Source organism: Schistocerca nitens, chromosome 2 (assembly GCF_023898315.1).
Source record: "Schistocerca nitens isolate TAMUIC-IGC-003100 chromosome 2, iqSchNite1.1, whole genome shotgun sequence".
NCBI lineage: Eukaryota > Metazoa > Arthropoda > Insecta > Orthoptera > Acrididae > Schistocerca > Schistocerca nitens.
Window position 1 is genome coordinate 1,182,232,197 of NC_064615.1, and position 23,653 is coordinate 1,182,255,849.

Genomic DNA, 23,653 nt, shown 5'->3' on the forward strand with positions numbered 1-23,653 from the left:
CCCCGAGGTCTGATTCTACCAGTTTTTCCATTCGTTTGTAAAGAATTCATGTTAGTATTTTGAGACAGTGACTTACGAAACTGATAGTCGGGTAATTTTCACATTTGTCAATACCTAGTTCCTTTGGGATTGGAATTATTATACTCTTCTTGAAGTCTGAGGATATTTCGGCTGTCTCATACATCTTGCTCACCAGATGTTAGAGTTTTGTCAAGGTTGGCTCTCCCAAGGCAGTACTTCTAATGGAATGTTGTCTACTCCCAGGGCCTTGTTTCGACTTATGTCTTTCAGTGCTCTGTCAAACTCTTCACGCATTATCATATCTCCCATTTCATATTCATCTACATCCTCTTCCATTTCCATAATGTTGTCCTCTAGTACATCGCCTTTGTATAGACCCTCTATATACTCCTTCCAAATTTCTGCTTTCCCTTCTTTGCTGAGAACTGGGTTTCTATTGATATTCATACAAGTGGTTCTCTTTTCTCCAAACGTATCTTTAATTTTCCTGTAGGCCTTACCCCTTGTGAGATATTTCTCAGCATCTTTATATTTGTCCTCCAGCCATCCCTGCTTAGCCATGTTGCGCTTTCTGTCGATCTCATTTTTGAGACGTTTGTATTCCTTTTTGCCTGCTTCATTTACTGCATTTTTATATTTCCTCCTTTCATCAATTATATTCAATATATCTTCTGTTACCCAAGGATTTCTACATTCTTACTAGTCCTCGTCTTTTTACCTACTTGATCCTGTGCTGCCTTCACTATTTCATCCCTCAAAACTACCCATTCTTCTTCTACTGTATTTTTCTCCCCCATTCCTGTCAATCGTTCCCTAATACTCTCCCTAAAACTCTGTACAACCTTTGGTTCTTTCAGTTTATCCAGGTCCCATCACGTGAAATTCCCACCTTTTTGGAGTTTCTTCAGTTTTAATCTACAGTTCATAACAAATAGATTGTGGTCAGTGTCCACATCATCCCCTGGAAATGTCTTACAATTTAAAACCTGGTTCCTAAATCTCTGTCTTACCATTATATAATCTATCTGAAACCTTCCAGTATCTCCATGGCCTCTTCCATGTATACAGCCATCTTTCATGATTCTTGAACCAAGTGGGTTTCGTACAAATAATAATTTTATAACGAAACTGCGTTCAAGCACATGATAAATCGCAGAATATGCTGCTCGTGGAGCATAGAAAATCACCTGTGCCCATTGCAACAATTTCTATAGTGAGCATGAAGGACGAAATTTTATCACCAGATTTGATTAACGCATTGGAAGCAGTGATAGTAATTCGTCTAGTTTCTATATAAACCCAAAAATTTGGTTAAATTTTACTTACGGGAGCGGCGGCTTAGAGTGCCAATGTTGACTACGACCTTAGAATCCTAGACGTTATGTGAAATTCATATATGCAAATGTTTCAGTATGAAATGTTCATTGGTGAGGATAATTAATTTCCTTAGTCGACAACGGTACACACAAGAGCCTGTCAACCAAAGAACGGGAACAACATTAATTATTTTCTTCATGGCCGGTCATTTCCAACATCAGCGCACCAATATTACTGAAACCTCAATACCACAAAGGCGAGAAAACTGAAACCGTGTTAGAAATATTACACAGAATATCGTAAGGACTTTATATGAAGAACTTTCTTTCTCGAAGAACTTTCTTCGTCGTTGGCGAAACTTTGACCTTTGGCAGGTAGTCAGGTGAGTGGCCGCTAAAATTCAATTAAGGGACGGCATGTTGTGGAATAAAGTCCGTACTCTGGTTTGCTTTGGCCTCTGCTCCGGACTCTGGCTGCCGCATGTTCGTCGAATGTGTTCACTGCAGACGCTTGTCTCGAGGTGGAAGCACTCAGTATTATGGTTCAGTATGATGCTGCTTGCTTTGTCCGTTCGCGTATCATTGACGTTGCTAAGACTTCAAGTGCTTTCGAAGCTACGCTAAATCGAACTAACTGCCCATATCGCATTTTGCATTTGATTTATAGGGGGATCTAGTGTTCTTTGTGCTCCATTTCATTTCGCCTCTGCTAGAGGAACCCAGAATCCAGTTTTTTTGTGTCCACACGTGAATGTGTGACTTATTGGACTTATTCGTCTCTCTGTCTCTTAAAATCACTGTGATGAACTATGTGTTAGTATTATAAACGTTTGTGCGACGACACACAGGGTGACAATTATTGAACTTGGGAGTGAAAACACTTTATTCAACATGTAAACGTCACTACAGATATTAGGCTTTAGTTTATGACATATTCGATATGCCTGCCATCACTGGCGATGGTGTGGGTCAAACGAATAGCGAAATCCTGCGTGACCCGCTGGAGTGTCGGAGCATCGATGCTGTCGATGATCTCGCGAATGGCTGTTTTCGCTTCAGCAATGGTTTTCGGGTTATTGCTGTACACTTTGTCTTTCATATAGCCCCACTAAAAGGAGTTGCATGTGTTCAGATCCAGAGAATGTGGCGGCCAATCGAGAATCTTGCCAGTGGCCTCTGGGTGCCCCAGACCCAGAATGCAGTCCCCAAAGTGCTCCTCCAGGACATCATTCTCATGCTGCGACGGGGTCGAGCTCCGTCTTGCATGAACCACTTCTTATCGAAATCGCGGGCACTCTGCATAATGAGGATGAAATCATCTACCAAAACCATCAAGTACCGTTCGGTAATTACAGTGCCATCAAGAATATTGCACAGATTGTTCTGTGACTGGACATTGCACACCACACAGCTACATGTTGAGGGTGAAGAGACTTCTCGATCGCGAACCTCCAAATGCGCCAATTTTGCTAATTGACGAACCGTTCCAAATGAAAGTGAGCTTCACGTACGCATGCGCATGCTGGTTCCCATCATGCCCCCCGGCCAACTGTGCAGTTCGAACTTCATAACGCAAACCGTTCAGAAGTTATGACGATTTGATTTTATTGAGTTCAGTCACTCTCACCCTGTAAATTTGGGATGTTGAACATCACGCCTCAGATGCATTCTACTCGCCCACGATGGTAACTAATTCTGTACTACCATTGGGATCATTATAATGCTTATTCAGCACTTTCGGTGTCCATAAATTCATTACTCTACATACTTGTCTTTGTATATTCTTCCGGCAATGTGTTCCTCACCTGTTCACAATCATGTCAGAGTTGCTTCATGGAAACATATCTCACTTTTCCACAATGGTTTATTTTTGTGGGCAGCAGCATTTAATTGTACAGCACCTTAGCTACTGTCTTCTTTAGAATTCACACGATTATGGGTAAGGCAACGAGATCTGCTTCCCCCAACATACATTTTCAGAAACTGCATCACCAAAATTCAGTATTTCCGCCATTCCAGCTCCTGAATTGTCAGATTATCGATGCACTGAAGGCTACATACAGATGGTAAGAACATTTGCCCTGCAGGAGCTGAGTCTGTAATTGAAGGCTCAAGACACCACGGTAGTTAATTATGTAGTGTTAGTTATCAGTTTCTAAACGTAAATCTTTCAGAATCTTTCTAGCATAGCCCCTTGTTGGCGCGCAGAAGTGCCGCTACATCCAAATTATTAATATCTGATTCGGACGATAGTTTCAGCGGACTATGGAGAATAATTTCGGGGTAATTTTAATGACAAGACACGTTCAGAATTTTTCATAAACATTCAGTGTTAAACTTTGAAGACTTTCTACTGTAGGCGAAAATATCAAGCTACCAGCTTCAGTAAGAACGTATGACCTTAACCGAGGTCTTCATCTAACAGACGAATGGAAAAAAAATCGAAATCAAATTATACAGAAAGTAGACGTATTTTGGATATTAGCAATCACTTTCCTTAGCTGTTGACACGTGTCAGACTGTATTATACAGAGAGTGCGCAGCAAGATTCGCTGTTTCTGGGCCACAAATGATGCCCGTTACAGGTAAAGGTATTTAAAAAACGATGTAAATATTGACTGATAGGGGCTGGAAACTAAATACCTCGTAGTGTGCGCCACGGGAGTAGCAGCAATGACAGGAGGAATAGCTGGATTTCATGCTGAAGATGTATCTCGAAGCAATGGTCCTTTGTTTTTCACATTGTAGGTGACACTGATGAGCGTCAGTGGCTGATAAAATTTCTGCAGATCTGGATGTTTTAGTTCTAAACGGAGTTGGTTATCAGTCATACTAAAAACCGTGGACTTAGATTTGTGGCTTTTCTTTTCAAATTTAAGTGACGAAATAGAATGCCATTCTGCCACACTTTTCTGCATAAGGAAGTGCGACGGCTGTCAACAACATGAGCCCTGCAACGGCTATTAGAATTAAAAGTAGCACAAAAAAAATTTTCTTCCAAAATAAATCTGAAAATGTCGTTTCTTTCGTAAAGTAAATTTACTATTAAAATTATGTTATCTATCGGAATTATTTCGAGAACACAACAAGAATGTACGTCTCTTCGGGGTATGAACATGAACGTCTCTAAGCAGAAATACAACGTCCTTGCTCATAAAACGAAACTAAACTAAATGAGTAGTATGAAATGTTTTCATGTACCTTTGTTATGTATGGAAAATAATTTCCTGAAGTATGTGGTACCAGAATCTTACATTGGATTCAGAATCATTTTTCCAAAGTAATGCAACATGTTAAACATCTCCCGCTACCGTCTCAGGGAACGTTTACGGAATGTTACTGTTACTCAAGCCAAACATGAATTCGCAGGGAAATGTTGGACACTTTTTGGTTTGACGTTACGACAGAACTCTCTTAGTGCTGGAATTAGGAGCGACCGTTCTGACGTTTCCAGTCACTTAGTTGTCACTTTCGAAAACGGAAGCCTTTGAATGAAAGCCTTGCTCACGTCTTCAGACACAAAGTCACGTGATACCTATAGGGACGATCATTCGTCCGTGAGAGAACAGGCAGCCACATCCATCGCATTAAAATCAAATTTACCTTGTCCCACCTATCAATGAACTATCATTAGTTGTGGTCAAATAGTATATTACAAATTATTTAATAGCATATTCTTTTTTTAATTTTGCTACCCACCCCTTACTCTTCATTTCAGTTGTTGGTATTTTAATTTGCTGTTTTTATCATAAAGTATTAACTAAGTATTTAGCTAAAGTAACTTTTTGTGAAATGTTCTGCGGACGAATTTAATCGCTCAGGGTTTCAAGAAAGAGGGTCTTCGGGATGGAGACAAGTAAATTGATTGTTTGAATACGTTGCTTATACTAACAACATGTATAACACCGAGTGGGGGTCGCTTCTAGCTGCGTATGGTCGAAAACAAAAACGCTAACGGAAAAATTTGAGGAACCCTGCCACAGAACACATAGAGTAAAGTAAAACACGACACATCAGCATTTTCTGAATGTTGATTGAAGAGTGAATAACTGTAACTGAAAACTATCATTGTAAACGAATTTCAGTCTGCAGCGTCAAAATCGTCCTCGATTTCTGTTTCAGAAATACAGGGTGTTTAAAAATGAATGTACGGATTTTAAGGCTTTGTAGCATATATTACATTCACCTTACAATTATAGATAATACACCAAATGAAAGGCCGGGCGCGGTTGCCGATCGGTTCTAGGCGCAAAGTCCGGAACCGCGCGACTGCTACGGTCGCAGGTTCGAATCCTGCCTCGGGCATGGATGTGTGTGATGTCCATAGGTTAGTTAGGTTTAAGTAGTTCTAAGTTGTAGGGGACTGATGACCTCAGATGTTAAGTCCCATAGTGTTCAGAGCCATTTGAACCAACCAAATGAAAGAGAAACACACACAGTTTTTCCTGTAATTATTCAGTGTGAACACCGATTACACATTGAGTCGATAGGCTAGTTCTTCCGAAACCTTGATCAGTATGTCGGAAGTAACTGTTGTAATAACACTGTTTCCACAGCCGGATAGATCAGCTGGTATCGGAGGCACAAGCACAAGATCGCGTCAGATCGTGTGCGAACGTGGAGGTCATGCATAAAATGCTGTATCAACCGGCCCCTTGCGCCCGATCCACCGGTCGGATACAACGTCAATAAAATGGCTCTGAGCACTATGGGACTTAACATCTGAGGTCATCAGTCCCCTAGACTTACAACTACTTAAACCTAATTAACCTAAGGACGTCACACACATCCATGCCCGAGGCAGGATTCGAACCTACGACCGTAGCAGTCGCGTTGTTCCGGACTGAAGCTCCTAGAACCGCTCGGCCACAGCGGCCGGTGGACACAACGTCGTTTAACCGCGTACTGAGTTCTGCGAGTGAGGCGGCGCACCATCTTGCTCCCAAATGAAGATGTGTTGTTCAGTTCCTTCCCATTGACGCTTGGGCCATAGCTGCAGCACATCAAGATGAGAAACATCAGTTCCATTTGATTCACCGAAAAAGAAAGGCCCATAAACTTCCTGCGGGAATATTTCTTGGGGCTAAGCGTGAAAGACTCGCACTCGTTCAACACGTGTCTCTGTCACTCTTTGTCATTCCATACTCTTCCTATTACGCACAGGTATACAAACAAAACTGTTTGAGTTGCTTTTCAATTTGATGTTATATCTACCACTGTAAGATGAACGTAATGAATGCTACAACTCCTTAAATCCGGTATGTTCGTTTTGAAACAGCCTGTATTGTAAATGAAGTAATCCGTAATATGTAATGTCCACAACAACTTGAGAACGAGAAGTTCGAGGGATTCCTACAACAACAGCAATATAAACGGAAGGCATTTCAAGCCACCAGTGGTGTTCTGTTATGCATTGCACATAGGGTGGCTCCTAAGGCCATTATGCCGTTACAGTAAGGGCGTATCAGTAATGTCGTAAAAACAAAAATCTGGTTTAGTAGCATTCTGTGTAAAGAAACAACGTGAGTGGTAGTAGTCTGGCTAGAGTAGCTGAAACCTTCACGTCGCTCTTACAAACTTTGGTGGACGTATTTATAATATACGATATCGCGCTACCTTTGTTATTGCGAATAACGATGCAAAGTTCCTTCGGACATTACACTGCAGTTCGGAATAACACAGGCACTGCATTATCGTATTTACCTGCCTACACTGGGCAAGTGATTTTCAAGTGACATGTCTCTCCTGTACGGGAATATACATAATGGATGTACGAGCACAGATGATAGAACCATGGTGGACGACATACGGATGTTTAGCTGTGGTCGTGAGTCGTGCTCGAAGCCTTGGGCTACCTCCTGACGGCTGTAACATTTTTAACGTGAAATGGTACACTCGGCCTTCCCCGGAAAGTCGGGTGGCTTAGTTAGACTCACCAACCTCGGGTGTCCTGCGGTGGTCTTCTGTCTTTTTTGTGGACCTTAGCTATGTATGTACGCACTCCCCTCTTCCCCCCCCCCCCCCCCACACCTCGAAAGGGTTTGTACCTTCAATTACTGCGTGGCTACCTCCTTGCAACGACGCTGAGACCAGGTATCCGTTAACGAGGTGGACGACGGTGCGGCGCTGTCTCCATCAGCTGTCACCCCCGATATCAGTCCGAGCGACACTGTATGACGTCACCTTTGAAAAGTTCGTCACTAACCAGCGTTTACATGTGATTGATTTAAGGGACGCTCCTTTATGCTCCACCTGGCACTCAGTGGACGATGACGCCCATCGCTGAGCTGCGCCGGTGTTCGTAAAGTCTGGACTCTGGCGGCAAATGGACGCCTCTTTCCTCCGCGCCCCTCCATCCGTGGTCGAACCGCACGCTTTCATTCTCCCAAAGGACCTGTCTTTCCCCACAGCCAACACTCGTGCGATAGTCAGTGTCAAAGGATGGAGACGGGGACAAATGGCGGCTCGGTCTTTGGTCCCTCCTACAGAATGAACGCTCGGTGGCTGAACGACGCCCACACTATCGCGCATATTTCGCCAGTTACCTCCGGAGGGTTTTGCGCGATCCCTCGCTCAACTGGAATGTGGCTGGTGTCGAGGTGCGCTGCTAACTCCCTGTCACGTCATTTCAAGCCGACGGCTGGCGCAGCGCCTGATACCGCACTGTCCTTGTTCTTCATTCCCGTCTCCCCTACCACTTCTGCGTCACACGATGAAATTTCATGGTTATTACAGTTAAGTAACTCTTCCGTTGACTGTCCCCTCTTGTCGACTGCCGAGTGGTTGGTGGTGTTGGAAACGCCGTGGGCGGGCCTCGTATGATCGACCCCTGCCCGAAGTTATAGTCTATAGCGCCAGTTTCACAATGTAATTATCTGTTCAGAATGGCAGTTGAAAAATAATTTGCATCTTCTACATATACAGCAAAGTGTAACCTGGTACGAAAGGTGAGAAAAAACTGGAATCTGTCGCTGACAACAGACGAGGGTTTCTGAAAAGGTTTCTGACTAAAAATAAATTTAAAAATGACTGCATCGATGTTTTCTGTTCAGAACGAAGCGCTCCCCACAGACAATATTTTTAAACTTCTGTTACATTTCAAATTCTAAGCTCCTGCATACCCATGTACATCTACATCTACATCCATACTCCACAAGCCACCTTACGGTGTGTAGCGGAGTGCACTTTCCTTGCCACTGCCAGTTGCCCCTTTTCTGATCGAGTAGAGAATCGGCAAGAGGGACTGTTTGCAAATCTTCGTGCCAGCTCGAATCGCACTGCCTTTATGTTCCGGTTCTTTTCTTGTTATGTACACAGGAGGTAACAATATAGTGGTCCACACTTCTAGAATCGCACTCGCTCGGAACTTCAACTGCGAGTCACGCCGTGGTTCAGGAGGCCTCTCTTGCATCGTCTGCCACTGAAGTTGCCAACTCCGTGACGCTTCCATGCTTCCTTATTTGAACCCGGAGCGAAACGCACAGCTCTTCTTTGGCCCTTTTCTGTTTCCTCTGCCATTCTTATCCAGTACGGATCCCAGACTGACAGTCAATATATAACTTTTGGTCGAACGATGGTTTTTTAATCTACCTCGTTTTTGGACCACACTTCCTGAGGATTCTTCAGTGAATCTCAATTCGGCACCTACATTACGTCCTATTGGTTTTATGTGGTCATTCCATCTTGAATCACTCCGTACGGATACTACTGGATATTTTATGGGTGGGACTGCTTCCAGTAATTGTTCTGCTATCGTGTAATCACAGAGTAATGGGACTTCCAGCCAATTTGTGTGCACTATGTAATATTTCTTTATGTTGAGACAAAACTGCCAATCCTTGCACAACTCCTCGATCCTCTGCAGATTTCCTACGTTCGATATAATTTGCTGACACTGCGAGTTTGCAAGATGGACGTTAATACGCCTTTGAAAGGTTTACCAACGATTCTGCTGTGGTGTGCACTCTGAGTTTCAGTATGACCATCGTGAGTAGTGGCGAGCGAACAGCTGTTGAGAGGAGACGGAAGTGGTCGGACGGAGCCTGCGATGAAAAGAAGCCGCGCGACATGAGCAGTCGCAGGCTGCCATCGTCGTGCTGGTGACGCCGGAGCAGACTTGTGTATAGACATTGTGGAATAATTACAGTCTCTATAAAGTTTGCCAGAGTTTGAATAATCTATTTTGCGAATATAATGAATTAAAGTCTTTACTCATTTCTTTAACTTCCTTACACTGTTTGAAGCTAGTTGATCACACTTCACCCGATCATTTAATTTCCCTATAAAAAAATATCGACGTTGTTGTTGCAGTTATTATGACCATGCATTGCACTCTGCATGGACTGCAGTATTGCTGTTGAAATATTTCTAGCATTTTGCTGATCATGTAGCTGCAGCGGCAAGATGAAGGAGGTTGATCGTTGCGTTCAGGAGAATTGCACAACGGTTGGTAGCAGTTAGAAAATATTTTAAAAATCGCAGTCAGATACTTGAGGAAGAGTAATTAATTTCTGTTACTTTTTGTTCTCAATCATAATTGTATTATTGTCAGAGATGTAACATCACATATTTCTGTACGTCTTTCAGCATAACAAAGAATAATTACAAACATATACAAGTTCTTAAAAACAATTAAGAATGAGTTTCACCTGGCAACCCTGACAGGATTTCGATTCGTTGTACGATTTCACAGTTAGAGATGCTTCTTGTTGCTGCTACATTTTCATTTTATGCAATACTAATTAGACAGTAGTTGCTGCATAGCATTTTTGTTGCTTGCGCACTGCTTCACATTAATTCAAAACGATTTCAGCAATGTTCCTAGTTCAGGATTTACTTTATAACAGTGAAGTTAACGGTTTTGTGTAAGGTAGTTGTTTTGCATTTTGTATTTTCTTTATTGCTACAACGACAAAGAATACTAGAGCGTAGGCAGCAATGGACACGGCTGTAGAGGTAGCTTCAAATGAAGTGTTGGAAATTTTGGGGCACAATGTAGAAACTTCTTCCTGGCATGATGACCTCAGGGAACATACGAACAATATTGTCAATAATCAGAATTTATATTAATTATTTGCCGGTGATGGGTGACGAACTGCAGGGAACAACACTGAATTCATGCAGTCAAAACACGGTAACACATTCCGATTTTGTTATGACAGATTCAGGTATTGCTTCTACTTCTACAGAGCAAAATAATATTATCGTACCCTCTTTCAATAATCATGCTACATAATTAATACTACCTCAACTTGATGACATGAGAAAATCCAATAATAAATGGTTTAGAAAATCCAGTAAAGAAATTAGAGAATTTAATAATGAGATTAACAAATTTAACTACGAATTTCGTAGTGAAGTCTAAGACTCTAGTAGCAACCAGGAACAAAATTTCAAGTACAGGAAGAGAAGTTCAAATTTTTTCGTGACGAGATAAATGACAAGATCAAGGAATCTAGTAGGAAACAGGAATAGAACTTCAATTTGTTTCGAGATGAGATTAGTGACAATTTAAATCGTAAATTCGAAGAAATCAGAACAGTTAAAAACTCAGGTATGCGATTAACTCGAGTCTGATATTAGTAATCTTGAGTCCAGACTTAACCGTGTATGGTCTGTTGATGTTGAGGAGTTGAGACAACAGACGATACAACAATAATTGCAAATAGAGGAATTAGTACAAAAGATGAAGTCATTACAATTACAGATTAACACTGAAGTTTCAAAGACGCAAAATCAGTTGATGACTTTTGCAAAGCGTGTCGAAGAATTACCCGTGAGAGTGACGCAAAGAACAACGATTCAGACGAAAGGTCACAGCATACTCAGTCGGAGCCGTTTGCTTGTACCGAAGAACTTCAATATCTGCAACGTTTCAAAGAAAGTCAGACGACGATTAATCAGCAAAATAAACGTGACGTAAGAAAGATACAGTAACAGCTTAACCAATACCGAAGAAAATATCGGTCGTGATAACGATACACGTAGGTTCAGTGATTATCACATTGGAAATCACAGCGCACGCACTACTTTTGAAATGCTAATCACTTCTCTCGTGGACGTGATATGTTTGCACGTCACACTGACTGGAATGCGAGTTACGGAATGAGAAAAGTGTCATCAGTTCAGAAAACTGATGTTTTTGAAACTTCCTGGCAGATTAAAACTGTGTGCTGGACCGAGACTCGAACTCGGGACCTTTGCCTTTCGCGGGCAAGTGCTCTACCAACTGAGCTACCCAAGCACGACTCACGCCCCGTCCTCACAGCTTGATTACAAACATTTTCTCACAGATTTTTCGCAATGCTAGCAATGGAATACACCCTATGGAGTGATTTGACTATTGTTTACCACCCAGCATGGCCAGTTGGCCACAAACTTGAATTCATCAGCAGTTATCTCGAAGGAGAACCTGCAAAAAGAATGAGATCGACTGCACGTGAATGTCATACGTACGGTGATTTTTATCATGCATTCTTGGAAGCTAACTGGTCTGAAAGAAATCTAGATCGCGGGAAACAAAACATATCATGATGCAAAATTACGAACAATCGAATTTCTCAACTCCTGCGCAGTATTTTTATGTGCATAAACAGACATTTAGCTAATCCGTACAGGCCGTCGGAGTTAATCCGCATTTGTCTGACTAAATTACCTATCAGATTCCGCCACATAGTTTTGGCAGACGCTGTAAGGATGACTTGGAAGCTTTTCGAGCTCTTTTCCAAGAGCTTGGATTTGACAATAATGACAAAACACAAAAGAGACAATAATAATCAAAAATGGTTCAAATGGCTCTGAACACTATGGGACTTAACATCTGCAGTCATCAGTCCCCTAGAACTTAGAACTACTTAAACCTAACTAACCTAAGGACATCACACATCCATGCCCGAGGCAGGATTCGAACCTGCGACCGTAGCGGTCGCGCGGTTCCGGACTGAAGCGCCTAGAACCGCTCGGCCACAACGGCCGGCCAATAATAAAGAATACCGGAAAAATTCCATCAGCAGTGCAACCGAACACGTAGATGCAATTTGCGTGAAAGATACGATGAGAAACGCGACGAAAATAGGCACAATGTGACACCTAGACCCTACCGTACAGATTACAGGTGCACCACAAACGACTCTCGTGACCGTCGGAATTGCAGGTACAGGAATACAATTCGTGGATCGTATGAACGTATACGTTATGGCAGTAAGGACAATGTCAAACGTAATGGCAATGACAGAGTAAATTGAAACTGGCGTTATCGCACAAATTTTAATTCCGAACATGGTGCTCAGGTTGTAGAAATCAGGGCAACGAGCCCACGGAACACTAATTTTAATAACAGTTACGGAAGATGAAGTAATTATGCTGACATATCAAACCAAAATATACGTGATTGTAGGACTTCAGAATCTGTGTGTGGTGCAACTGTAGAAATCAGACCTCCCAACCCATGCAACAACTTCAGGCAAAACGATCTGACGCAAGAAGGACCAGCAGCCACGCCTGCAAACGAACCGTTTGCAGTTCCGACAGTGTGCACACGAACCATATTAATTTTGTCGGTTTTTATGACATTAGAGACACTTTGTTAGGAGAAAATGACGAGCGTGAAAATACACTTGTCCATTCTATCGTAAAAATTTCAATAGGAAACGTTTCGCTTCCTCCTGCATTTGATTCTAGTAGCCTAGTTGATATGGTTAGTGAGCTAGTGTTTAGTAAACGTGCTCAGTCATCTGTTTGTCCAACTTTGCCTCTATTAAGAACTAATCTGAAGGGTGTGATTCAAGGAAAGACTGTAGATATACGTAATCAAACTTCGTTAGTTTTCATGTGTCAGGGCCACAAGTTTTCTGAAAATTTTTAGTTTCTCTTTTGTCAAAATAAGCAATTTTGGGTGTAGAGTTTCTGCATGAATATAAAGCGATGTCAAATTTTTTGCGATGCTGAAGTAACGTTAGAAGAAAATATGGTACCCGTAACTCTTAAATTTCAAGGATGGTTGACAAAGGAAGATGAAGACATGAACTGTTTGTATTTTCCCTATCGGCTCGATGCTCAACACTCATTGCATTTGTCTGACGATTGCATGACTGACATAACAACATTTCGTTGTGAAGCTGAACAATCTATTACCACACAACAGTTAGTTAAAAGGAAAGTATTCAGAAATGAAGTAGATTCTGTGGCAAACGCACATGAATTATTAGAAATTTTACAGTGACATTCTGAATTTTTTCTCACAATACAGGAACTATATGAAATTTTCTTTATGAATTGCAAGATTAAAGAACATAATAAATTTTTTATACCGCCTTATGTTATTCTGTTAACATATAGAGAAAAGGTTAGCAGGAAATGTAGTCGATGCTAGATTAGGGAATAACTGAGCACGCTATGAGTTCATACAATAACCTGTTGTTAAAAGAACGACGATTCTGTTACACTTGTTGTCGATTACAGGCCGGCCGAAGTGGCCGTGCGGTTAAAGGCGCTGCGGTCTGGAACCGCAAGACCGCTACGGTCGCAGGTTCGAATCCTGCCTCGGGCATGGATGTTTGTGATGTCCTTAGGTTAGTTAGGTTTAACTAGTTCTAAGTTCTAGGGGACTAATGACCTCAGCAGTTGAGTCCCATAGTGCTCAGAGCCATTTGTCGATTACAGACTGATCAACACTATATTACAAGAAGAAACAGGTCGACCACAAACACTGAACGAATTATTACAGAAATTTCATGGTAGGAACGTAATGTCTTCCCTTGATTTACGATCGTGCTTTTGGCAAATCGAATTACATCCTGAATGTAGGGAATATACGTCCTTTCCCCATTTTAGAAATTACTACCAGTTTTGGAAAGTACTGTCTGGTTTCAATGTATCATCTTCTGCATTTATACGAGGTCTGAATATTATCTTACCTAATCATTTAAAAGACAGGATCAGCACATATGTTAACGACATTTTGGTTGCGGAAAATTCGTGGACAGAACAACCAGGTACTGAGCGAACTATTACCGACACTCCTTGAGCATGGCATTACAGTCACTTTGGAAAAAAATCATAATTTGGTAAAACCAAATTAAATTTCTTGACGACATTGTTTCTACAACAGGTATATCAAGAGATCCAGAAAAACTGAATGCAATTTACGAAATGCATGTACCTATAAACAAAGGAGAACTTAGAGGACTCTTAGGTCTCGTCAATTTTTATACAAGTTTCATCTGCTTAAAGAACTTATCTACACCTCACAGGTCAACTCACAGTTAAAAATACACTTTGGGACTGGGATGACGTCGTCTAGAACGAATATGATGCTCTGTAAACTGTATTGCTTAATGCACCCGTATTATCACACTCTTGATTTGTCACACTTTGTCTCTTGATTTTTGCCTTTCCACAGACAGTTAAAAATCCGGTCTTGGTGTAAAAATAGAATTCTTATACAGAAAAGTATAGCTTCTGTCAGTCCAGTCATAACAAAAGACGAACGGAACTATTCTGTCACTGAGCTCGAAGTTCGGGCATTTGATAAATTTCGTTACTTTCTACAAGATGAATACACTAGGGTACATAACGATCGTCGGGCACTCCAGTTTCTGATGACAGCTAAACTAAATCATGATCGTTTAAGGCGTTGGACTTTGTGCCTTCAGGAATTCAGTTTCACTGTGATATACATTCCAGGTTCAGAAAGCATTATTCCTCATGCACTTTCGCGTGCAGCTGTTGGTTTAGACCAGAGTAATGAGGAAGAATGCAAAGAAAATAATTTTAGTTGTTATAAATGGAAAAAAAATGGCCTTTGAAAACTTTTTTTCATCTTCGTTATGTGATATTGCTCATGAACAGGAGAAGGATCCAGTCTGTAAAGACATAAAGGAGAAATGGCAAAACAAATCAAATACTGCGATAAAACATTTCACCTTGTACGTAACAACATTTTATCCAGACGTAGATGTCCTAACACTCTTATTTGGATACTGTACAAAGAAGAGTACCCTAGGGGGTTCACTGTACTTTGGGAAACATGTGCAGTGGCGAGCATAGATGCCCCAGCTGTAGCTGTACATTTTCTTACTGTAGCTTTCAGCACCGTCTCATACTCTTTGACTAATCTGTATATCTGTTAATGTATCTCTTTCTGTCAAACAGCTTAATAGGGAATTCTTATAAATAGCGGCTATCTATGATTTGTGTTGTCTCTGGAAAAGGACTTTGAATTTGCTTAGCATAGTCTGACAAGGTGATAACACAGTGAAAGTAGGCAATTTTTCTGCATCTATATTTGCGCTATAACAATATGGAATGGTAAACCATCTGTGAACAATTTATGGTCCACTGGTATTATTCTGAGTTTACTGGTGAAGTATCTGATTGAAATGCAATACTATTATCTTATCTCATTAGTTTGGAACGTCTCTTTTGAGATCTTGGTATAGAAGAGTAGACTTAGCTTTGAAAATCTAAGATAATAAGGCAATTTGCACATACAATGAAGTTTCTTGTGCCACGTGGTAGTTTATGATGCTCATTTTGCTTTACTTCTACCAGACAGAGCCCTGTGTTATTTTTGAGGTTATTACATGAGGTGACTTTTTCTGTAGGTACATATTTTGTGAAGTAGGTCATGAATTATACTGGTGTAACTGCTGACTTCATTTTATATGAGATACTGTGTATGAGTGGGTCTGAATTGAGAAAGGTATTTCTGTTGTGCACGACATGGTCGTAAGTGAATTTCCCCTATTGCAGAAGTAATAAAGAAGAACACAGAACTCTGTGCATTTGTATGAAGTAAACAATATTTCCATATCGGAGGATAACGTACGTAGCGAACGAGTGGTGGTGGTGGTTAGTGTTTAACGTCCCGTCGACAACGAGGCCATTAGAGACGGAGCGCAAGCTCGGATTAGGGGAGGATTGGGAAGGAAATCGGACGTGCCCTTTCAAAGGAACCATCCCGGCATTTGCCTGAAACGATTTAGGGAAATCACGGAAAACCTAAATCAGGATGGCCGGAGACGGGATTGAACCGTCGTCCTCCCGAATGTGAGTCCAGTGTGCTAACCACTGCGCCACCTTAGCGAACGAGTTACATTCTAACAATACACATGTTGCAGTGGTCCGTCGAGTTAAAAACATTGATCTGTGATTTGTATATAAAAATATGTTACGCATTTTGGAATTTTTTCTTTTCAGTTTGTTGTATTTTTACGCCTTGATGCAAGCTGGTCAGCTACCTTTCATGGCTATTGCACGTAATTTTGTAAAATAAGTTACTTCAATACTTTAGTGTCTTTCTATTTAAACAACTTGATTTCGGACTTTTTGTTTTGGTTCTGCTACAGCAGTGATACAGTGCTGATTCTATCATGTTAATGACTGTAAGACGAAGATTTTTTTCTCTCTTATTACTATCAATACTGAAGCTCAAGAGCAGTTATTTGCTTCATTTTCCGTTAATAAATCATTTCTTTCAGTTACTACTGTACAGTTTGAGGATACATCATTTTTCTGTTGCATCTTAGAGTAAATTATGTCATCATGAGTTGCTTTATAAGATATGTCTTTTGAATGTTGTGTTTATTTTGCTGTTGTGATTAATGGCCATACGATTCTGACTCCATAAGATTATGACTCCATACGATTCTGACTCCAGAAGACTATGGCTCCATTGTGACTCTATAAGATAATGACACCATACGATTCTGATTCCATAAGATTATAACTCTATACAATCCTGACTCTATACACGCAGACAAGTTGACATTTAACATCTGACGATACTGATCTTGTGATGCTACTTGCAGTTTTATATTCGATAATCATCGTACGAACATTACTATGATTTTTGAAAAATGAAATAACTGTGCTGTAATAATAAGGATTTACTTGTAATTATCACTTCCCCCTACTGAATGGTTAAATTAGTAAGAGAAAGTGTTTATGAAATCTGAACTGAGGGTGATACCTTGAGCTCAAATCCCTTATAACCTATATGAAGGAGTTGCATGTATGCTCACACACATATATTTCTTATGTATGTAATATAGAAATTGGATAGCATGAACTAATACCTTTTTTGGTGACCCGTAATTCTGACTGTGAAAATTTAAATCAATTGTAATTACTATGTATATATCAACGCTGGGATCCATGATTAATTGTAGTATTGTTTAAATATGACACCACTGATGTCTTTGGTCAAATCTGTATGTCATTCAGTGATGCTATATGTCACACATTTCGCATGTTCTGGATAAAAACTTGTACTTTACTGTATGTTGTGTACTGTAGCACCAGAAAATGAATTTATATAGAACAAGTTTGCCACTGTGTGGTCGTCCTCAACTTCATGTTTACAACTGTACTTCAAGAATCCTGTCAAACTTATGTAATTATCTGTGGTCATTCATGTTTTGTGTCATTAACTGAGCACTGATTTTATGTTCCTATTCACATAATGTTGACTTTTATATTCAAGTGTATATAACGTACTGTTATTCATTTAATCACTATGATTCGTTCCTGTTATTGTGTCAAATACGACACTTCTGATCTTCTGTGTCAGTTATGAGAACCTGTTTTCTCAAAGGTATACAACACCAGTGCTTTTATGATCTTCATGAATTGTTTGGTACATAACATGGTATAGTAATGCCTTATAGTATTACTACTGATTCTGTACAGTATCTTTACATGAATATGAAAAGGATTGCCACACTAAAATATTTTGGTTTGGTTGTCAGAGGATATAATATATGTACTGAGTCTCTGAGTCTGCTTACACAACAAAGTTGTGTGTCGTCAAACGAATATATTAATATTTCGCTGTGGTTGTCAGTGGACAAAGTGTGGGGTCTCCCTGGGTCAGCTGAGCCAAAAATATGTGTTTCTTTACCCAGTTTACTATTCTCAGATGAATTTTACTATCTTGAAGAACTGTAAATAACATTTTCTTATCGTGTCAAATGAACTACCGCCCAAGTTATGCAGATACGACTGCTTGCCTTTGCAGTTCAGTCGAAAAGCTACACAACTGAAAAACTTTTTTACACTTTTGGTGAATTATAAGTAGCATTTTGTTATCCTGTCAAACAAATAACTATCGGTGTCAGGTGGAGATGCGTGCTTAGATGCACAAGAGGATGCTTGTTTATAATTTATTACTGACTGCATTGTACAGCTAATCAGTTTCCTATTATGTACATGACTTTTGTAATCTTATGCTTAATTTACGTATTCGACCAATTTTGTAAAACATCTGATTTTTTTTCTCAATTTTGTTATATAAGAATTATGCATTTGCTCCTTTCAAACATATTAGACGAGGATCATCCCACAAAATTCTTAAAAATGGTGAGCGGGGATCATGAAAGTTGTATGTTAAAACTTCTTTGCAAAGTGGACCAATGATTCTGCTGTGGTGTGCATACACAAACTCTGAGATATTATTATCGCGAGTAGCAACGAGCGAACAGTTGTTGAGAGGAGTTGGCAGTGGTTGGACGCAGCCTGAAGTGAAGAGAAGCGGCGCGACATGACAAGTCGCAGCCTGCTGTGCTCGTGCTGGTAACGCCGGGGGAGACTTGGGTATCAACTGAAGATTTTTAGTAATATACCTTTTTGCTGCAAGTAGTTGTTGCTCGCTTGCGCACTGGAGGGATTTTCTGGGATATGGGAATCCATACATATATTCGTATCTTTGTTGTGCCCAGAGACGTGTTTATTGATTATAGACATTGTGGAATAGTTGAATCTGTAAGCATTGTAAGCGTTTAAATAATCTATATTGCGAGTACAGTAAAGTAAAGTCTTTATTGGTTTCTTTCATTCTTTTACGACGTTTTAAGGCTGGTCGACCAAATCCCTCCTGCTCATTCAATTTCTCTGGAAACAAAATATGGGAGTAGTTATAGCAGTTATTTTGACCACGCACTGAACTTTGCATGGATTGCAGTATTGCTTTTGAAATAGTTCAGCATGTTCCTGTTCACGAAGCTGCAGTGGCAAGACGAGGTAATTTGTCTGTTGTGCGCAGGGGTAGTGCAGAACGGTTGTCAGGAGTTGTTAGGGAATTTTTAAAACTTGTAGTCAGATACTTGGGAATTGATTTCTTTATAATTTGTAGGAAGAGTAATTAATTTGTTTTTGTTCTCAACCATAATTATATTGTTGCCATAGATGCAACGTCACATGTTTCCGTACGTCCTTCAGCAGAACAAATAATAATTGCAAATACACACGAGTTTTTCAAAAATAATGAGTCGGTTTTAGGTTCTCTGCATGTAATACCAATCTCGAAAAGCCTCACGAATCTTCCAACGTTGTCTAGTAGGTCATTTATACACATTGCTAAAAGTAATGGCCCTGTAACACTCCCCCGGACACATCCAAAGCTAATTTTACGTCTGAACACTCCGTTCATAATATGCAGAGTTTTTGACACAAACTCTAAAATCCAACGGCACAATTAATCTGATATTCCGTACGCTCGTATTTTGCTTATTAGGTGGCAGTGTGGAGCTGCATCGAACGTCTCCAGAAAGTGAAGCAACACGATGTAAGACTGGTCGCCGGACAGGTACAGAGCGAGCTGTGTTCCACACCATCGTTGTTTTCGTAACCACGAAGAATATAACCCTAACCGAAGCAGTCACCACGTGCAATCTAAGTACTTCTGTGTTACTATGGTGACACTAGGCTTACAAAATGCAAATGTGCTTAAGTTTACACAAAAAAATTAGAATACGTTAGTATACAGCAGTAAGCACAAAAATTGACAGAAGTGTACCTCCTCCCGGATGGACGTAAGAATAAAAAATAAGCCAAGTCATGTGAATGAACAGTCTCCTGCTGCCCCCTAACGTATCCGCACGGTTTCGCGTTTGTGACTACAACAAGTTGATGCTCCACTGCAGAACAGGAAGGTCTCGGTTCAGACAGTGCCCTGCAGACGATATTGACGACACCTTATACCAGTCTGACAGTGCAAAAGAACAAATCTTAGTGGACACTTAGTTTCTGGTCTGTTTCATTTGACACCTGAGGGACCTGTTAGAAACACTTCTACTCCATCCGTTAGTTGGGGACTCGTGCAGAATACACAGTGGAAGTGCCCAGTAGACTCACTGCGAGTGCGCCAGCTGCCTGCAGAGAGCGCTTCCCCGTGTCTCTGCCTGCGAGGCTACGCCGTGCAGAAGCCGCGCTGGACGGGCAGCCCGCGTGGTCGCCGACCCGTGCGTGACTGGCCGTCAGCCACACAAAAGGCTTAACGGCCGGCGCCGCGCCGCGCCGGGCCCCGTTGCCACGGCGACTTCGTTTCATATAACACGGCCGGGTTGCGACCTCGTCAATACCGAAGTAGGTCAAGGGCGACAGGTGTCCGTGCCGTTGTACCCCTCGGCTCTGCGCTGGAAATGTTTTGTTGGCACCATCAAAACGAACGTTCTCCCTGTCAGAAAAAAAAAAAAAAAATCGCAGCCGCTCCGTGACTTCCGTGGATGAAATGAAGTCACCTGCGAATTCACATCCTGTAATTCTGATTTAAAAGGAGTCACTGCAATCAATATGAAGTTCTGGAATGTTTCCAAGGAGCCATGACCAACTCAACATGTCACTTAGCTCTCTAATCATCTCTCTCGAGCGAGATTTTCTTCATCACAAACCAACACAGCGAGTTTTCAATGATAAACGATATATCTATCCACTGTTCAAGATAATTTGTACCTCATGGGCCTTTGTTTCTAAAGTAAATGTGAACGAATTAAGTGTATTCTGTAAATATTTATTTATTTATTTATTTATTTAACCTCGCAAGATTAGGGCCATCAGGCCGTCTCTCACATGTAACCAGGCATTCTACTTATTTTACATTCATATGTTTTAGTAGGCATGTTAAACTACATCCAGTACAAAAAGTGAAACAAACAATTACAAAGGGACAGCTGGAAAAATACATACATATACAGTTTATATTCGTAGATCATAAGTACTGTTATAATTAGACATTATTGAATAGACAGAGTTTAGATATGAGTGCTAGCGGCAGGGTGTATGAGGGAGACTGATGGTGAAAGGAGGAGAAGAATAGAGACATGATGAAACAGAATTAAGGAAATATAAAGGAATAGAAGATTGCGCGGCTAATAGAGATAGATGAAGAGGAAGGCATCTCAGGAGCAAGACAGGAGACGCTAACTTTGCTATTTGACAGATGAGAGGATTGGACTTGTACATTAATTTTGTAGAGAACGTTATGAGGATGATAGTAGGAAATGTTTCAACTTCTTCTTATGTTCTATGTTACTTCGATTGTATATGATATGCAAAAGAGAATGCTTGGACTTGGAAAAATGTAAACTGTGCGAAGTTTCATTAGGAGAGCACTGAGAAGTGACAATGGAAAGTTGATGATAGGATTCTGAGACGTAAACATGGATCGAAGGGATATGGCGGATTATTAACGGAAAAATCAGTACTGCTTTCCGAAAAGAAGATTTTTTCTTGGTACACAATGGACGGAGAAATTTGGAATGAGAATCGAAATAATGATCAGTGAACAGCTGAGGCTGCGGCATGGCATTGTACAGTTGGACGGAAAGGAGATGTTGTTCTGTCAGTGGAATGTAGACACAATTTTGTGGAAAAGAGGGAATTTGCTTTGCAGTAACAGTTGGAAGGTGTAATGTAGAGAGAGAAGTCGAGGACGGATGCAGTGGAAGCCGTTGAGCGTGCAGAGACGGGAAAAACGAAGAACTGATCAACGACTTATCATTCCAGTGATTTTGCAGAGAAATACCAAAATTTTAGACCAGACGATGACTTCTTGAAATTATCAACGCAGAAGGGAAGCCGGAAGAGAAGGAAGACAGAAGAGACAAATTCAGAGACAGAAAAATTCATTAGACAATCGAAGAAGGAGACAAAACTTTTCAAGACCAAAACGCGAGTATACATCGTACTGAGAGTGTGTACGAAATGAATGATGGATTTCTTTTAACTAGAAAGAAAGGAGACTGAGTTACAGAAATAGTGCGGACCATGTCTATAACAAGTGACTGTTTGTTGATTTAAACATTTGAGAAAACGGACTGTGAACACTGTCACTGCTCTCAAATTACACTTCTAAGGTTGCAGGGGTTCTTTTGTTTTTGCTTGCTTATTCGTGAATTGAGAACAACTGTGTGAGATGAAATGACAAGTTTAATGTCGCAATATTTCTCACCACATTACAACTTTTCACACAGTTTTCAACTCTCCAACATAAAAACAGCGCAATGGATAACGCATCTTGCCAACATCAGAAAGTGAAATAAGTTTATACACAACAATGTTAAATATTAAATCTCTGAAAGAACATTAATCTTAAGCACAATATTATGAAAGTTTAATTGGAAATTTCTTTACATTAATCCTAAGCACAATAATATGAAAGTTTAATTGGATGTTTCATTAGAAAATTGCTCCTACAGATACGTTATGATGTAGTTCGGTACTATTTAGTATGACAATCAAGTCTACGGTGGATGGTTAGTCAAGTGACCCAAGGCTGCTCGAGGTTACAGTGGACGCAAGCTGGTGAACCAACAACGTTTACGCCACTGCACGTGGCATTTACCCGAAGCTGCGACGTGCTGCTGTCTGCAAGGCCGCTCTCTCCCACTGAAATTCCTACAAAACTAATCTGGCCTTTGCTGAACTTTCCCTATGTTTTTCCTTATGCGAGAAAACACGTACTCAGCCCTAGTCTTATTATGTGGCGATATACACGCTCAGAGTGGAGCAGCATGCATGTTATAGTGTCCTCTCAGTTCTCGCAAGAACAATTAACTAAGTTGGCTGGTTCGTTTCTCCACAGTTGGAGCTAAACGTTGCTACAGCTAATTTTAGCTGGAGTGCAGCCACTGTGATCGCAGTGTCCACACCAACTTCTTCTCTGCATCGTACGGAGCGTTAAGCGCTCCGTTCTGCAGTTGACGCCAGTTCAGAGAAGAGTCCCCTACAAAATTTCTCTCTTGTCCTACTCGTGGCAGAACTGCCTCCCTCCACTTGGGTTCCTTTTTTACGTCACGGCTTTTTTCGACCAATAGGAACGTTCCTCTCATTTTGTAGAAGCACACTCTACCAATCGCAATGTCTCTTCTATCAAACTGCCTCGAAACTTCAGTAGTTTTATCCTTCCTAGTGAGTTTCCGACAATCGGACGTTTTGCGCCCATTCTAGACGCTTAAAGTAATTGACCTTCCGTGTGTCGCACTTGCTGGACGAAAATGCGTCACTTGCTTTTGTTCGTATCCCATTGGAATTTCGAAACG

The 23,653-nt window shown here is 40.8% G+C and overlaps 1 long non-coding RNA gene across 1 annotated transcript in view; it reads right to left on the minus strand.

The window, feature by feature from the left end:
• Positions 1 to 20,593, minus strand: part of LOC126234824 (uncharacterized) — a 51,375-nt gene extending 30,782 nt beyond the window's left edge. The window contains exon 1 of the long non-coding RNA XR_007544783.1: positions 20,469 to 20,593. This is a non-coding gene — a long non-coding RNA (uncharacterized LOC126234824). The remainder of the gene's footprint in view (positions 1 to 20,468) is intronic.
• Between the last annotated feature and the right edge of the window lie 3,060 nt (positions 20,594 to 23,653).